Source organism: Dipodomys merriami, unplaced genomic scaffold, assembly GCF_024711535.1.
Source record: "Dipodomys merriami isolate MVZ:Mamm:240054 unplaced genomic scaffold, mDipMer1.0.p SCAF_45, whole genome shotgun sequence".
Lineage (NCBI taxonomy): Eukaryota > Metazoa > Chordata > Mammalia > Rodentia > Heteromyidae > Dipodomys > Dipodomys merriami.
Window position 1 is genome coordinate 3,615,361 of NW_027206013.1, and position 5,935 is coordinate 3,621,295.

Sequence of the window (5,935 nt, forward strand, 5' to 3'; positions counted from 1 at the left end):
GGGAATTAAAAATAACTATGATTAATATGCTAAGTGCTCATAGTGAAATGAGTAGACTGCAGAGAGCCAATAGGAGTTGTGAAATGGAAGCTTGAAAAAGGTAACAGAAAGCAAATACTGGAAACCAAAAGCATTGTAACAGAAATAGAATGTCTTTTATGGGCTCATCAGTAGACTGGAAATGGCTGAGAAAAAAAAAATACAATGAGCTTGAAGACACTGCCCAATCTGAAAAGCAAGAAAAGAATGAAACAAAAGCTCCAAGCACTGTGAAACACTGGTTAAAGGAATAATTTATCTGTAACGGGAATACCAAAAGAAGACAGGTTTTGGGACAGGAACAGATTCTTAGTAATGTAGGCAATGGATGAGAATTTCCCAAAGTTAATCATTAGATCCCAAACTATACATCCAGGAATCTCCAGAGGATGGTTAAGCAGGCAAATATAAAAGAACACAAAACAACAAAATTCTTCCGGTAACAGCATGATCATAGTCATACTCCAGAAAAACCAAAGACTTAGAAAATCTGGAAAGAAGCCAGCAGGGGCTTCCATGTGGAAGGATAGGAGTAGAAATGATATCAGATTTGTCCTCAAAATTCATGCAAGGAAGAAAAACCTTGAAATCATTACCTCGATAAAGGGATGGGAAAAGGGAAGAAAATATAGGCCTTGTCAGACAAGCAAAAATTGAGGAAATTTATTATCAGTAAGACCTGCTTGTAAAGAAGTGTTAAAAAGTTCAGAGAGGCAACGATGTATGTCTCAAACTCAGACCTTCATTGAAAGAGAAGGGGGGGGGGAAGAGAGAGAATCAGAGGAAGAAAATGAGATTCTTTGACTCTTTTCCCTGGTCGGGAGCATCTCTGAGCATAAAGCCAGTGGATCCAGCAAGGGCTCCAGCTCACGGAAGAAAGGGTCTCACTGCAAGGACTCTTGCCACCCCTCAGCTGTAAAGACATTAATAATGGACCTTATGGAGTCTCGGGCCACAGAGTATTGTCTTACAATATGGACAGTAGGAGGGAAGTTGGTAAAGACTGGTTTTGTTCAGGAACTATTGCAATGGGGGAAGAGACATCTCCATATGAAGCTGGGCTCCATTTTGAACACAGCAGGGACCAGAGGTTAGGGTCCGGATGGTGGATGGGAAATTACTAACGAGGAAATATCAGGAATAAAAGGGATTCTGATTAAACAGCTCCTATAGCGCTCAGGTTGAAGGGGAGCAGATAAAGAATCTGATAATTGAGATCTCGAAAGTCACCAGATAAGGAGGAAGGGGGATTCTTCCTAACCCAACATGGCAAGGTTTTTGACCTATCACTGAAGGCCGTCAAGGCCAAGGATCAGAGGGCTGAGAGGAGTCCTGAATAAAGCTAAGTCAAGTAGAGTCTTGATCAACATTATTGTGTGCAAAGACCTATCAGTGAGAGTTGAAGAAACTGGAGTAACAAAAGTTGCTATCAATTTCCTAATTAAAAATGGCAACTAAACCATCCTATAGGTTTTCATGTCTATAGAAAGGTAAATGTTGATCTATATAAATGAATAAAGAGCTACATAAACAAATAGCTCTTTGGGGTCCGCCATCCCCTTATAGAAAGAAAACTCTTGGCCCAGTGTGACAAATGCACTGTGAATTATGCCCAACCATAATAGGCCAGCATTAAGAGAGCCCTTGGCAGACAGTTCCAGGTACCCATCAAAGTCCCTGGCTTGCCCAGGAAGCTGGCTTTTGGTGACTTAAGGCTCGCTCTGTGACCTAAGCTAGCTTCTTTTACTTCTTTACTTTTCCTTTGTATTGGTTAGTATTGTCCTCTGCCAGTGAAGACATGCTTATTAGAACCCAGGTCCTGTTTAGAGGTTTGGAGAGTGTGCCATAAAATTCAAAGCACAAAGCTCCTCAGGAGCCATTCAAGTGTCATAAAACAATCTGAGACTACTTAGGTATGGGGATTCCATTATTTATGGGATTTCGGCCACATGGGAGAGAAAGAGGCTGGAGGAATACTTCGATAAATGGTCTCTGCTGGGCAGTATACATGGAAGGGGGCTTGCTCACTAGGACCCAAGACAAGACCACTTGGCATGGGGTGCCAACTTGAACATCAAGGTCAGCAATAGGTTTCCTGGTGACCAGTAGGAGAAAGCCTCAGAATAATCCTTGGACTCAAATGACCAATCTCTGTGGCATCCCAGAGTTATTTTCCATAGGAAGCCCTTATAGGGGAGACAGGATGCAAGGCAAGCATGTTAGAGGCCACTATAGGGACTCCCAGAGAGATAGGAGTTGGGAGGAGTTAAGAACTTATAGAGCACTAATCCCTAACTACATGGGTCCCTGACAGACTGAGTTCATGTTATCCAAGGGCGACACATGGAACAAGATTCAGGACCCATTAATGGGCCAGAAGTACAACAAGATGGTGCCCACCAGCCTGAGCCTAGGCTACAGGAAACTCAAGGTAGGGAAGATTCTACCTGCCCCCCAACCCCATAGCCACAGCCCCCCACATCTGGCAGACACTCCCATCAGGTCTCTGCTAACACAGAGCCTGCCACTCTACCTTTCATTTCTGCCCTTTCTAAAGGAAGCAATTTCCAGAGGGAGACAAAAAGTCATAGCAGAAGGCCATTCACACAGTCCCCTGTTCTCAGGAAAATCATCTCACTAGTCAGGAAAATCATCTCCCCCTCAGTGGAGTGCCCTGTCCCTTCCCAGGGGAGTCCCAGTGGCCTCCTCTCCCTTTCCCCTCTCCAGGCACCATAGCCCTGGTGAAGACACAGAGAAGTGTACTCTCCAAGGAACTGGGGCCTCTGCACAATCTGTCCTGGCTACACAGGGCAGAATTCACAGGTAGATGGACCTTTCCTTGATTCTCTCTGGAAAAGACCCTCCTAGGGGGCTTTACCAGCTGGTAAAGCTCGAGTTGAGGCTTGCCAGCAAGACCTGGCATGCAGGTCAAAGTGACAGAGACTAACCAAGGCAGGACTATCACTTGTGGTTCATGCAGGTTACATGGAACCCCATGTGACCCTTTTAGTGGGGGGCAGCCAAGATGGGCTGGTGGGAGCCAAGCCATAGCCAACAGCCCAGATCGGCTCATCTGGCCCCAGAGATTCACGTGAGAGAGAACAGAAGCAAGCAAACTCCTGTGGCCCTCGAAACATAGAGGCTTTGAGACAGCAGATCCACGACTTTCTGAAGCACTGTGTCCAAAATAATCACTGATTTTTAAGGTGGTCTGGGAGCAACCTGGAAGATAAGAGCAGCAGCCATGGGCCAGGAGCTGCAGGTGGGACTGTCTTCCATTCCGCTCTCTCTTTCCTTCCGTGTTTGTGAAGGAGGGGAGATGTCTCTGTAGAAATGAACACATACCGAGCAAAATTAATAGGCACGCATTACATCTTGAGTTGCTCTCCTGGAGAGCACAGGGGTGGGGTGATTGCTGATTTTGTAGCTTTCATTCGATTGTGTCTTAAGGGAGTAGAGAATGGAGTTGCCATTGCTTTTTTTTTTTTTTTTCTTTTGGTGGTACTGGTATTTGAACTTATGACTTTGCACTTACTACCACGGAGCCACATCTCCAGCCTTATTTTTTGCTGGTTATTTGGGAAATGGAAGGTTCTCAGACTTCTTTGCCTTGGGCTGGCTTCGAACCATGATTGTCTTGATCTCAGCTTCCTGAGGAGCTAGGATTACAGGTCTGAGCAACCAGTGCTTGTCTCTACAAATACTCATTTTGTTTTGTGTCCTTGGGTTTCCCTCCTCATACTATCAATGCCCCAGGCTGGGGGTGGAGAGGCTGCTATTATTTTCTTTGGGGATATTTGGTTCCACAGTAAGGGCAGAGGAGGACCCACCAAACAGGAGGTAGGAGCAGAGAGGTTAAAATTAGCAGCCCCCTCTGAAGGGTATTTATACCCTCTAGACTAAGCTAGGGACTTCAATTTAAACTTTTCCTAGGTAAGTAACCCTGTCACCATCAATTACATTGCTAATTTACAGTTTTTTTTAAAAACTAGAACATGGAAATAACAGGTCTAGAGTGGGTCTTTCTGGACCAGAGAGACTGTTTGAATTAAGGACATTAGTGAAATTGAAATTTTGAAAAGATAATGTGTTGGGCAGGTGTGGGGGTTGTCTTTCTCTGTTAGAAAAGAATGTAGGTTTGCTTCTTGGCTACTTCCTAGCTATATGCTAATGGATCCTTTTAGATACTTCATCCCCTTGGATGTTTTCAGTCTTATTTCCCTTTTCCTTCAAAAGAGACAGGGATTTCTGATACACAGTATCCCAGACCTCCTGAGGTATATCCCTTTCCATCTTAAATAGTATAGCTGGGGAAACTGCCAGGATGATGTCAGGTGTACTTCACAGGGGTGCTGGGTCTTCTTCCTCTGCCTCCTGTGAGCTTTGCATCACTGACTGCCTGGGCTGGTGTGGGCTTTAGCCTCAAGGACATCAAGGAATCACTCGTTGCTGAAGAACAGACATCTGTCTTAGTCTTAGGACAGATGTAATCTTGTCCCAGCTCAGGCTACAGGTTCCTATCATATTAATAATAATGGTAATAATAATAATAATAATAATAATAATAATGATCAGGAAGAACTATTTGGTAAATTAAAAGAGACTTTGAACAAAATGAAAATACCCATGAGCACCCAGCTCTGATCACCCTTTTATGCCTTAACAGTTTTTCCTACTAACATAATGAGAAATAGCCAGGCACCAAGGGCTTGCACTTGTGAACCTAATTACCCAAGAGGTTTAAGACCTGGAGGATCTCAGAGTTCAGAGCCAGCCTGGGCAGAAAATTCCTTAAATGTTCATCCTCAACTAGCAAAATGCTGGGATGCTAGCCTGGCTCAAGTGATAGAGCCACATGCAAGAAAACCAAGCATGTGGTGGAGTTTAAGCCATTGTACTGGCAGAGAGAGGGGGGACGGAGGGAGGAAGAGAGGGAGGGAGGGCGAAAGAAGAAAATGAATAAAAGGGAAAGAAAGAAAAGAAAAATTTCTTTACTGTGTTTTTCTGTGAACTTCTGTGCATTTCAGGCACAGGATCCTTGACAATCATGAATGGCCCAGAATTGTCTACCCTTGCCAGTATCTAACATTCTCAATTGCTTACCTTCGAAATAACTTCCTTTTCCCCAAGTCCTGCTGTAAAATCCATACTGCAGAAAGACGCCCAGCAGGTATGGTGCCATGCCTGTCCTTCTAGAACTTCGGCAGCGCCTATTTCAGTTACAGAAGACAGTAGTTAATGCCTTGGTATACTTAAGAAAACGGAATTGAAACGATTTAGAAATAGTCCCAAAGAAGCAGATAGGGCAAGCCACAGGAAACGCAAGGGTTGTGCATTACCTTCCCACCCCCAAACTTCCCTGAGTCTTTAAGGAAGGATTCTGGAAGAGCCGATGGGATTTTTGGTCCTCTTAGCTCGAGTGAATTATGGGCTGGGGGGGGGGGGTTCCTAAAGTCGGGTAGGTGCCCCACCCCCACCCGGCGTCCTTTCGTGGGGATCCCGTACCTGGGAGGCTGTTTCCTGCTCGGGGCGAATCAGCTGCCTCCCTACAACCCCCTCCCTCCCCCGTGACTTCTGTAGTGACACCGAACAATCCCACTGAACTGGGCCGGCCCAGGGGCAGCTGCACAGCCAGGCGGCGGGTCAAGGATGCTCCGCAGGGACAGAGGATTGGCGAAGGAGAGATGAACAGAAAGGTAGTCGGACAAGTTAAGGGCCCAGGCTCGTTTCACACGGTGAAGCGACGGCGGCCCCTGGCCGCCAGAGGGCGCCCGTGCGCCGCCCTGCGACGCGAAAGCAACTGCGGAGCACGAGCCGGAGCCGGAGCGGGGAGGCGCCCCGGGTTACCCGCCCGGCCGGGCCCTGCCGGGGCGCAGCGGCTGTGCAGGTCGCGGTG

General features: G+C 46.3%; 1 long non-coding RNA gene across 1 annotated transcript; it reads right to left on the reverse strand.

Moving 5' to 3' along the window:
• Positions 1-2,935: 2,935 nt before the first annotated feature.
• LOC138808324 (uncharacterized) lies at positions 2,936-5,640 on the reverse strand. The gene is made up of 3 exons (XR_011366454.1): positions 5,545-5,640; positions 5,143-5,249; positions 2,936-3,364 (listed from the first exon to the last, which is right to left on the reverse strand). It is a non-coding gene; the product is annotated as an uncharacterized lncRNA (long non-coding RNA).
• Between the last annotated feature and the right edge of the window lie 295 nt (positions 5,641-5,935).